The sequence below is a fragment of the Struthio camelus genome, chromosome 5 (assembly GCF_040807025.1).
Source record: "Struthio camelus isolate bStrCam1 chromosome 5, bStrCam1.hap1, whole genome shotgun sequence".
Lineage (NCBI taxonomy): Eukaryota > Metazoa > Chordata > Aves > Struthioniformes > Struthionidae > Struthio > Struthio camelus.
This window is the reverse complement of record NC_090946.1, coordinates 25,537,776-25,550,069: the sequence shown is the minus strand read 5'-3', so window position 1 is coordinate 25,550,069 and position 12,294 is coordinate 25,537,776. Positions and strand designations below refer to the sequence as shown.

Below are 12,294 nucleotides of genomic sequence, written 5' to 3'. Positions count from 1 at the left end.
CCAAGCAACTTTGCAAACAAAACAAAAGAGGGAGGAGTGGCTGATAAGCAGTGGGCTGTGCTGCCATTCAGAGGGACCTCACCAGGATGGATAAATGGGCAAAGAGGAACCTCATGAAGTTCAGGAAAGGGAAATACAGAGTCATGCCCCTGGGGAGGAATAACCCCATGTAGCAGTACAGGCTGGGGGCTGACCAGCGAGAAGGCAGCCTTGCAGAGAAGCACCTGGGGCTCCTGGTGGACAACAAGGTGGATATGAGCCTCCTATGGCAAAGAGCATTGCCAGCAGGTCAAGGGAAGTGATCCTTGCCCTCTACTGAGCATTGGTGAGGCCACTTCTAGAGGGCTGTGTCCAGGGCTGAGCTCCCCAGGACAAGAGAGACATGGACCTACCGGATTAAGTCCTGTGAAGGGCCACAAAGATGATAAAGGGACTGGAACATTTCTCATATGAGGAGAGGCTGAGAGAGCTGGGACTGTTCTGCCTTGAAGAGAAGGCTTGGGGGACCTTATCAATGTGTATAAATACCTGATGGGAGGGTGCAAAGAGGACTAGATGATCACATAGGCAAGTATCATCCAATTCTGACCTAATCCAGTTTCACAGCATCTATAGAATGGTTGAGATTGGCAGGGACCTCTGGAGATCATTTGGTCCAATACCCCTGCTCAAAGCAGGGTCAGCTAGAGCAGACTGCTCAAGTCCAGTGGTGTTCTCAGTATCTCCACAGACTTCATAACCTCCCTGGGCAACTTGTTCCAACATTTGGCCACTCTCACAGTGGAAAAGTGTCATGTTCAAGTGGAATTTCCTATGTTTCAGTTTTTTCCCCCTCTTGTCCTGTCACTGGATGCCACTCAAAAGAGTATGGTTCTGTCCCCTTTGCACCCTCCCATTAGGTTTTTATGCACATTAATAAGATCTCCCTAAGCCTCCTCTTCTTAAGGCTCAACACTCCCAGCTCTCTCTGCCTCTCCTCAGAGGAGAGAGGCTCCAGTTTAAATCCATGTCTCTCTTGTCCTGGGGAGCCCAACGTTAGACACAGCATTCCAGATGTGGCCTCAGTAGTGCTCAGTAGAGGGGAAGGATCACCTCCCTCAACCTGCTGGCCATGCTCTAACACAAATTAGAAGCTAATGCAGCGCAGAAGTCTGCGGGTTGCCTTTGCCACCAGAGCACATTGCTTGCTCATATTCAACTCGTTGTCCACCAGGAGCCCCAGGTGCTTCTCTGCAAGGCTGCCTTCTTGCTGGTCAGCCCCCAGCCTGTACTGCTACATGGGGTTATTCCTCCCCAGGGGCATGACTGCGCATTTCCTGAACTTCATGAGGTTCCTCTTTGCCCATTTCGCCAGCCTAGTGAGGTCCCTCTGGCAGCACAGCCCTCTGGTTATCAGCCACTCCTCCCCATTTTGTATTGTCTTATATATAAAGTATGAAGCTTCATTGTTTTTATATATAAAGTATGAAGCTTCAGACAACGTGGAAGGAAAGCAAAAGGAACTAGTTCTACAAAGAGGGATGAGAAGATTTAAGGAAAACAAAATAAATGAGCAAAACCTAACTTATGTTCTCTCGGTGAGCAAATGCCTGTTTTGAGGCTGACAGTCTTGCTGATGGAGATTAGAGATCATCTTCATAGGGAGGTGAGGTGGGGGAGGGGGGGAAGAACTGGAACGAAACTGAACCCCACCCATGCCCCTTCAAGGGATCAAACCTGCTGAGACTAAAAGGAGGTGGTCCACACTACAGATGAGGTACTTCCCTCCCGAGTAAGGCAGGCATATGTACCGCTAGGGATATAGTGAGAAGTCTAGCATAAAATTCTACTGAATAGTCACTGGGTTTAGAGACTGTATCATCATCAGAAGCAGCATCCTGACTCGCCATTCAACCCTCAACCACAGATTTCATTTCCTACCAAATGTTTCAAGGGAATCTGTCTGTCAATCTATTCAGTGAATAACTAAGAGTGTTTCAAAGCTTGCTACTTTGTAATCCTTACTGAAAGCTGCATCAAGCATAAACTTTCCTTCAGTTAGGACCATACTCTTCAGCTTCTGATCCTTTGAAGTAAGCTCATGTTGGCCTGTTCAAACATTTCCCTTCAGGCAACCATCAAAAGAAACCTCACAAGTGAATTAATCAACCCTAATGAAAGCGTGGTGATAAACACTCTTGGAAACTACTAGTAAGATGCTGCTGTTACCAAAGGAACTTGGCTTGCTTTAATAACCAATTCACCGATATACATACCTCTTTAGGTTTTCAGGAGTTGCTTCCACAGGAACAATAAAATAGAACAGCCTTTCTTGGAAGATAATGGTTTCAAGGGATTTCGGCAGCACACCTACTAAAGAGGGCTGTTACCTACACATACAGGAAACCTATAGCCTCTGTACAGGCCTCAAAGCAACAAGTATTGCTCCTGCAGTTGCTAGATACTGGGTATAATGATATTGGTGATGAAATAATTACCAAACTTGGCCACAGAGCCCAGAACTCGACTAATCAATACTGATGTCTTTGCTTAGACAGAGCGGGGACAAGCGGATGTTGCCTCAGAGTTGTTGCAAGCGTTTATTGAGTGGCTTATGACATTTTACAGACACACTAAGATTCCCACAGGTATTCTAGAAACACATTTTCACTTTTTAATCTCAAATGTCAATGAGATGGAAATTTTAAGGGTTTTTTTTTTTTTTTTTTAAACACAAAAAAGTAAAACGGTCAATAAAACAGCCAATCTCCTACAAAGGGTAGGAAAAATTAAACAGAGTTAAGCCAACGTATGAGTAAATATCAGCGCAAGATACGCTCCAAATTAGCACACTTCTTCATGACTTTGGACGCACTACTTAACAGGGCCCAGGTGATCAACATTCACCAGTTTGATTTCACTGGACACAGATACAACTGAGATGGGACAAAGTTATAGTTATTTGAGAAGAGCTGCCTTCAGAAGAAAAACGAACTTCAATATTAGAAGAGTCTTCATTATTTACCAAAAAAATTACTTTAAGACATTTTAAGATATACAAGTATAGACATTTTGTTCAGCATAGCACCCCAAAATTTCTGTAAGTTATAGAACAAAATAGTTATGTGTTATATTAAAAAATAGGAGCCACCAATGTTAAATGCTGGTAAAGTAAGTTCACAAAAATCCATATGTTAAGATGTAGTGTTTAATATTCATTTATGCCAACCCCTCAGAAGACTTTCTGAAGGCATGTGAAGGAACAAAGTATTAAGTTTTCAACATTACAGAAAAAACCAAAAAACCAAAAACTGAGTAACACGTAAAATTAATAGAGAACAGAAGCTTTAAGTCCTTTGGCTGTACACCTACTTCTACTCTTCTAACATTAAAATTCTTTATTCCGTTAGTAACAACTGACCCTTGCACAGCCAAGTATAAAAAGCTACTCCTAAATTACTGCAAAATAAGCTTAGTCTGGCTGTCAAACTGAGTTTCCAAACCAGACCCAGCCTCCAGTGAGTGAAGTCTGCACTATTTCACAATCATAGAATGCAATCTGTTTATTAACTCCATCCCCCCAAAATCTTTTGGGTGGCTTGAAAGACTGAGGGAAAGCTATCCTACCAGATGGGCAAATCTATTATCCAGAATTAATGTTGTAAGTAACAGCCTAACCAAAGATATTGTTGACTTCTGTAGGAGCTTATATACTCCAGTGTGCTTAGATCAGAACCCCTAAAAACCAAATATCTCAACTGAGGATGCAATTTGGGAGACTTCACAAAACCATTGCATATATTGCTCCTAATCTGTCACCAAAGAAAGACGTCTCATTTTGTGCTGCATTCAGTGAACTTCAAAGCAGAAATTAAAAAACAAAACAAAAAAACCCACACACACATTCAAGAAAACTGTACACAATCTAGACTGACAGACAGTTCCAGAATAGGAGAAGCATAAAAGATAACAGGTAGGATAATTACTTAACTCATTCCTCCTGTTAACACAAATAGTAGAAATTTATAAATCAGTGCCTCTTTAACTGGGAATGCCTACCTTTTGCACATGCAATCAAAAAGATGCAGCTTTCTATTCCAGGATTTCATCTTCCTCCTACCTATGAGCATTGTTTACTGCAGACATGCCCTTTAGATGCAAGTTTTTAGGATATCCTCATCCTTCAATTATCCAAACTGGATATGCTAAATTTCATGCAATATAATCACAGAATCATTTAGGTTGGAAGGGACCTCTGGAGATCATGTAGTCCAACCTCCCTGCTCAAGCAGGGACCTCTAGAGCATATTGCCCAGGATCACATCCAGACGGGTTGTGAATATCTCCACGAAAGGAGACTCCACCACCTCTCTGGGCAACCTGTGCCAGTGCTCTGTCACCCTCACAGTGAAGAAATTTTTTCTCAGGTTCAGATGGAACTTCCTGTGTCTCAGTTTGTGCCCGTTGCCTCTTGTCCTGTCGCTGGGCACCACGGAGAAGAGACTGGCCTCATCCTCTTGACACTCCCCCTTCAGATACTTGTACACGTTGATGAGATCGCCTCTCAGTCTTCTCTTCTCCAGGCTGATCAGGCCCAGCTCTCACAGCCTTTGTTCATAGGAGAGATGCTCCAGTCCCCTCATCATGTTTGTAGCCCTCCGCTGGACTCTCTCCAGCAGTGCCATGTCTCTCTTGTACTGGGGAGCCCAGAACTGGACACAGTACTCCAGGTGAGGCCTCTCCAGGGCTGAGGAGAGGGGCAGGATCACCTCCCTCGACCTGCTGGCAACACTCTGCCTAATGCACCCCAGGAGACCATTGGCCCTCCTGACCACAAGGGCACCTTGCTGGCTCACGCTTAACTTGTTGTCCACCAGCACTCCCAGGTCCCTCTTGGCAGAGCTACTTTCCAGCAGGTCAGCCCCCAGCCTGTACTGGTGCCTGCAAGGGGTTATTCCTGCCTAGGTGCAGGACCTTGCACTTGCCTTTGTGGAACTTCAGGAGGTTCCTCTCCGCCCAGCTCTCCAGCCTGTCCAGGTCCCCCTGAATGGCAGCACAGCCTTCTGGTGTGTCAGCCACTCCCCCCAGTTTAGTATCATCAGCAAACTTGCTGAGGGTGCACTCTGTCCCTTCCTCCAGGTCGTTGATGGATACGTTGAACAAGACTGGACCCAGGACTGACCCCTGCGGGACACCGCTAGCCACAGGCCTCCAACTTGACTCTGTGCCACTGATCACCACAACCCTCTGAGCTCGGCCATCCAGCCAGTTCTCAATCCACCTCACCGTCCACTCGTCTAGCCCACACTTCCTGAGCTTACCTAGGAGGATGTGATGGGAGACAGTGTCCAAAGCCTTGCTCAAGTCCAGGGAGACAACATCCGCTGCTCTCCCCTCCTCTACCCAGCCAGTCATTCCACCATAGAAGGCTATCAGACTGGTCAAGCACGATTTCCCTTTGGTGAATCCATGCTGACTGCTCCTGATCACCTTCTTTCCCTCCACATGCTTAGCGAGGACCTCTAGGAAGAGCTGTTCCATCACCTTTCCAGGGATGGAGGTGAGGCTGACAGGCCTGTAGTTTCCTGGCTCCTCCTTCTTGCCCCTTTTGAAGACTGGCGTGACATTGGCTTTCTTCCAGTCCTCAGGCACCTCTCCTGATCTCCAGGACCTTTCCAAGACGATGGAGAGTGGCCTGGCGATAACATCCGCCAGCTCCCTCAGCACTCGTGGGTGCATCCCATCAGGGCCCATGGATTTATGGATGTCGAGTTTGGACAAAAGATCTCTAACCCGATCCTCCTCCACCAAGGGAGAGTCTCCCTTTCTCCAGCCTTCCTCTCTTGTCTCCAAGGTCTGGAATTCCTGAGGACTGGCCTTAGCAGTGAAGACTGAAGCAAAGGCAGCATTCAATAACTCTGCCTTCTCTGTATCCTTTGTCACCAGGGCACCCGCCCCATTCAGCGGCGGGCCCACGTTTTCCCTAGTCTTCCTTTTGCTATTGATCTATTTGAAGAAGCCCTTCTTGTTGTCCTTGACATCCCTTGCCAGATTTAATTCCAACTGGGCCTTAGCCTTCCTGGTCGCATCCCTGCACGCTCTGACAACGTCCCTGTATTCCTCCCAAGTGGCCTGTCCCCTTTTCCACATTCTGTAGACTTCCTTCTTCTGTTGGGAGTTTTGCCAGGAGTTCCTTGCTCATCCATGCAGGTCTCCTGCCTGATTTCTTACTCGGAGGGATGCACCCATCTTGAGCCTGGAGGAAGTGATGCTTGAATATTAACCAGCTCTCTTGGACCCCTCTTCCTTCTAGGGCCCTACCCCATGAGATTCCCCTAAGTAGGTCCCTGAAGAGGCCAAAGTCAGCTCTCCTGAAGTCCAGCATTGCAATCCTACTCATTGCCCTGCTCCCTCCTCGGAGGATCCTGAACTCCACCATCTCATGGTCACTGCAGCCAAGGCTGCCCCCAACCTTCACCTCTCCAACTAGACCTTCTTTGTTCGTTAGTACAAGGTCTAGCATTGCACCTCTCCTCGTTGGCGTCTCCACCACCTGGGTCAAGAAATCATCATCAATCCTCTGCAGGAACCTCTTTGACTGTTTGCGCCTAGCTGTGCTGTCTTCCCCACAGATGTCAGGGTGGTTGAAGTCTCCCACGAGAACCAGGGCCTGTGAACGTGAGGCTACTTCCAGCTGTCTGTAGAAGGCCTCATCAACGACTTCCTCCTGGTCAGGTGGCCTGTAGTAAGCCCCCACAACAGTGTCACCCATGTTAGCCTGCCCTTTAATCCTTACCCATAGGCTCTCAACTTGCTCTTCATCCACCCCTAGGCAGGGCTCTGTACATTCCAGTTGCTCCCTCACATAAAGGGCAACTCCACCACCTCGCCTTCCTGGCCTGTCTTTCCTAAAAAGCACATAGCCATCCATGACAGCATTCCAGTCATGTGAACTATCCCACCATGTCTCTGTCACTGCAATGAGATCATGGCCCTGCGACCACACACAGATCTCTAATTCTTCTTGTTTATTCCCCATGCTGCGTGCATTGGCATACAGGCATTTCAGAGAGCCAGTCAAGCATGCAAGCTTCCCAGGAGAGGTGCAAGAGGATCCTCCACAGCCATGTTGCATGCTGTCTCCCCTGGCTATATGCACCCGCTGGAGGCATCCTGACTTGAGCGGTGTTTTACTGACTACCCTGCCACTATACCACTCCCCTTCTCCCATCTTGCCTAGTTTAAAGCCCTCCTTACCAGGCTGGCCAATCTGTTGGCAAAGACGCGCGTGCCCCACTTGGTAAGGTGGATCCCATCGCTCCCTATCAGCTGTCGATCTTCAAACAGGGTCCCATGGTCATAGAAACCAAAGCCCTGTTGCCAACACCAGCAGCGCAGCCAGTTGTTAACTTGGAAAACTTGTCTACTCCTCCTACATAAGCTCTAAATTAGATGACATATATTAAGAATAAGTGTCCTAAAGCCTGACTGTTCATTGCAAACAATATTAGCATGATATGCTCTGGGTAAGTTGAAATTTTCCTTACTATGGCTAAGTGAAGCTCCAATATTTTCACAGTTTGGCAAATATTCTTACTGCAGTTCATCATCTCCAAAGTTGCCTTTCAATAGCAGGAGGCAAGTTCCTCTCACAAAGCTGTAAGTAATATGTCTTCTGGAGAGTTTCCATATGAGATATCAGTCTTGCAAAACACTTGCTCATGTACTTCAAAGGTAGAAACTATATGTCTGATACCTCTCTACTACTTAACCAGGCTGATCTTTTACCGTAACACATCGTGGAACCCATTCTAGGATTTTTTCCCTCAAGCTCACAACTTCTGTTTGTGCTTTAATATACTTTGCAATAGGATGCCTTCATATAAAGATTTCAAATGAGAAAAGGCTTTTGCTCCCTTTTCTCAATGGCAAAGCACCATTTTCGCACTCCAAGTTGGCTAGCCCAGCTTCCAGCTGCTGAATTTGCTCTGTGCTTTTGTAAGGTTGCAAATCATTTAGAAACTCTTCAAATTCCATCTCCCCTCCTCATACTGGAGAACTGTAGGCATCAAAGCTAAACAGCGCATTCAAGCAATGATGTGACTAATTCTGCCTAAGTAATATGCCCTCACTTGACTTTTTTCCTTGTTTTTGCATTCAGGGATATGTTAGCCATTTTTCAGTTTACCAGGCTGAACCACTGAACACTTTTTGCCTCTCAAGTTGAACTACTAAGGTGACAAAGCTAGTCTCCTGCATCTTGCTTTTGGTTGGATCACCTGGTTCAAATACTGTTAAACATTCTCTGTACAGTAAAGACTGTTTTTCAGTCACATGACTGCAACAAACCCAACTGCATTTGGCACGTGCGAAACCTTTCATTCAGAGATCTGTTGCCAAAAAATTAAAACCAATTAAAAAAACAGTTCCAAAACAAAGAGCTTATACTTTCAGAGAAGAAAGCACAGAAACAAAAGGGCAAACACATACTTAAGAGGAGTGTAGATATGGGTTATATTTATACCTCATCCTTTTGTTTCCAGCTTTTGCACAGTTTCTTTGGTCCTGCTAAATTCCATGTCTGCCTGGAAGAAACTGTTCCTCCTCTCAGCACACACTGCCAGTCTCTTTGCCAGCCTGACAAAGAGAAGTTGACAGGCTGCCAGCTTCCCTTTGATCCTAAAGTTTTCTAGGGGGAAAAAAAAAATCAAGATATTCTCAGCTTGCCTAAAACAAAGATGGAGGAATTCCCCAATAAATGCCTCTCTATTGTTTCCTCCACCATGCATCTCTCTCGCATTTTTCCCATTGATTTCTTTAAAAACTCTTTAAAAACTTTATGCAAAATTAGCTGTCAAACACATATGCAATAGATCCATATGAACATCAATATTTCTTCCCTCAAACCATCTCAGTACTATGTTAGAGGCTCAGTTTCATTATTGTACTCCCACCCACTGCATCACTGTATTTTAGATAGAAAGGTATCACAACTTTGTTTAGTATATGAGTAGGTTCTCTGCAAAAACAAAAAAACGGCAGAACATATAGTGACAGCACGTCCACTGTTTATCTTCAAGTTTGTATATGTAAATGGAGAATATTATAAGTTACAATTTTTGTTTCCTAGCTTTCAATTTTAAAAAGAAAAATGTCCACTCATGCAAGTGGATTCAGCTTCTTGTCTTTCAGATCTGCATCTGGAGTCCCTCGGATTTCTGTGGAGCAACCATAAATATTAACATAAATTATAAGCTTAACAGCTTGATTTCCTAAAGTCATACTATTTGCCAGAGACTATCCAAATCAAACCGGTAAAAACTGAGAAACTGCAGCAATTCAACAGTTGCATGTTTTCCATAAAACATAGTAAGCAAGATATAAACATCAAATAAAATTACTGCATGCCATTTTCAGTACTGTTCAACACTTCAAAAATAATACCTTCCCCACTTTTTAAATGAATGATCCACTGCTAACATTGAGAAAGGCAGCATTTTGAAGTGATGACAGCTCATGCTGCAGCATTATCTGTTACTCTGCGTTTCAGAATGATTGACTTAAAGCAGTTATGAACCGCAGCAACAGTAAACGCAGTGAGAATAAGGGCAAGTTCCCAACTCTTCCCTAGGGCCAGCACAAATACTGATACAACACATAAGTGGAATTGCTATAGCTGAAAATTACCCATTCAGCTACTCAAACAGCAGTGCTTGCACAGGACAGAGCAGCAGGACTGCAGGACAGCTTCTTCAAGTCTTGTATCATACTTCTGTTGGTTTGAAATGACCAGAAACCAGAAAGACAATTAAAAGTAGTCTTTTAAGAGGACATTAAAAAGAAAGTCAGAAGTGTCAACATACCATACACTGAATGCATAAGTGACTTATGCTCTTGGCTTCTTCTGACTCTGCATAGCGCTAGCTATTTTTTATTCTAACTTGGATAAACTGGAATTTCTATGCTGTGTAGTACATCCACATGGTAAGCCTCCATTAGCCTGCGAGGTGCATTTCACTAAAGCCATCATCTAGAAAAGTTTTGCTTCTTAGATGTCATAAATCACAACATTCAAAGTAAGAGTCAGTGGAGTAAGTTAAGTGATAATTCAGGGAGAAAACATACAGAATATTTCCTGTCCTTTATGTTGATGTCCAGAGTAGTAAGTACCTTGATAAAAATTATACGGCTTGGAAAAAGTCTTATTTGTGTAGCTCAGGAAAAGCATGATATGCTATTAAAAACCTCACAGCAAAGCTTCACAGAATATCTGATACAACATTTTACTGCCAAAGGGGTTGCTCATTGCCTTTTTCTTCTGTTACTCTTCTCTCAGATTTCCCTTCCAGTACTCTAGCATAGACTTCTCATAGACTCCACAGCCTGTTTGCACAGTGTGTCAAATGAACCTGCTAATCAGGCTGAATACTAACTTGACAGAAAGCAGCCTTCTGTGGGATTAGCAAACTGGAGTATCTTGCAGAAAGGTCAGATGATACCCATAACCAGCAGAAAGCAAGGGGGTGAGAGGTTGGCAGAAGGTGGGAAAGCAGCAGAACTGTCCCCTTCAACAGCAGTGGGTGGTTAGAATATCCCTGTCATATCCTTTAATTGCATGTGCAGAGTGAAAATTGTTTTCCAGCTTATCCACAGCACTCCCGCAGGATTTACTTTCATATGCAAATTCCTGCATGGTATGTGCAAAGCAAGGTGTGCTGAAATCTTTCTACTGATCCACACGTGCACTGTGACATTTCCTTTGCTTCAGGAATTTATTCTTTTGTGAATGACAAGTTAAGAATGTATAGACATACTACTGGAGGCTTCCTACCCCCCTATTGTTGCTTTAGCAGTAGTAGAAGCTTATTTTCCTAAGACCGACCTACAGCAATAGGAAAGCTCTTGACAGAAATGGCTCATGAACCACATGAACACGGCAGCCCTTCACACAACAGGTGATAGGCCTTGGAAACTCCCTATCAAATAACAAGGCTAAAAGTTTATGTGGTTTCATAGGAGATAGGATCAGTTCATGGAAATGAACTACATTGAGGGCTGCCATATCTGGATCAAGAAGTCCCTGAGCTGCAGATAACTGGAGGCCAGTGTGAGAGGTCACATACTTTGCCCTCATCTTACTCTTCCCTAAGCAGTCAATAACAGCCCCTGCTTGAGGCAGGACTCCATAGGAATTGGGCCTCTGGTCTGGCAGGGAATGATCATTCTTACTTTCTTTCAGTGTTAGCAAGAGAACATTATCTCAGTTTCTAAGTATTCAAAAAAGCCTGCTACTTACAGGAAAGTCATACATACTTTCAAAGAATATCCATTGTGAAACAGTGGATGTGTACAGTATACAACATCCTCAAAAAACCCTTCTAGGATACTTCAGTCAACTAACCTATAGTCATCAACATAGCATCACCTAACAGAAGATGGAAAGTTTCAATTTAGTATATGTTAAACCAAGTTTAGCAAAGTAAGCGTTAAAGCCTACTTTATCAGAATAAAATAGCCTAATACAGAAAACAGGATTTATACATTAGCAGGGAACTGCTTTCATAAGTGGAATTTAAAATCTGATTTAGACTTCTAATTTCCTATACAGTACCTAGAAATTACAGCCATGAGCAGGGAACCATATAAAAATCAGTGCAGTAGGTCCAGCTTGTTATCAGCAAGCATTCAGAACTGGAGTCCGGTCTTTTACCAGGCTAAGCACTTTAGTTAACAAATGCAGAATCTCTCCACTCACCTGAAATCTACAGCCTACAGTACTAATTGAACTTTCATATCACTGAGCACTGCTCACAATTCTCTTTTAGAGGCCAAAGGAGGCAGCAAATAGGGAAACTATTACTGAGGAAAAAAACTGAAACAAACAGGCTTACAATAGAATAGAAAAGAATCTCCTCTTTCAGGGGATTGTGCACTAATCACTAGATATAAATATTTCTAGCTTTTGCAGAGTCCTAGTTGTCTGCAATGTTCATTTTGGAACACAATCCCTAGAATCTAATGCATTATTCTGCCCTGACTTTACTAGAGAAAAAAAGAATAGCTCTATTGCTAACCACTACCATTTTTTAAAATATATTTTTGCTTCACTACCTCGTCTGGTGTTCCACTGAAGTGTTTTTTAAGGATATCTGCTAAAGCTTGTTCAGCTAGCTTCAAAGGTTCTGTCTCTTCTTCCTTACGTACCAACTCTTTGACCCTGGATGTACAAGCTTAGATGTTCAGTAAATTCTGAAACAACAATATATTTAGCCTGAATAAACAAACTGACAAATATAAAACTCCTTTCTTTGTCCC

General features: G+C 43.9%; 1 protein-coding gene across 13 annotated transcripts in view; it reads right to left on the bottom strand.

The window, feature by feature from the left end:
- The window catches only part of BMAL1 (basic helix-loop-helix ARNT like 1), a 55,474-nt gene that overhangs the window by 30,767 nt on the left and 12,413 nt on the right, over positions 1–12,294 (bottom strand). For 3 of the 13 annotated variants that reach the window (XM_068945144.1, XM_068945142.1, XM_068945149.1), the window contains exon 2: positions 8,504–8,668. The exons of 9 other annotated variants lie outside the window; for them this stretch is intronic. The gene's annotated coding sequence lies outside the window, so the exon portion shown is untranslated. Of the gene's footprint in view, positions 1–8,503; positions 8,669–9,666; positions 9,753–12,294 lie in introns of those variants that run through there. One more of the 13 variants, XM_068945145.1, reaches the window with a different exon arrangement.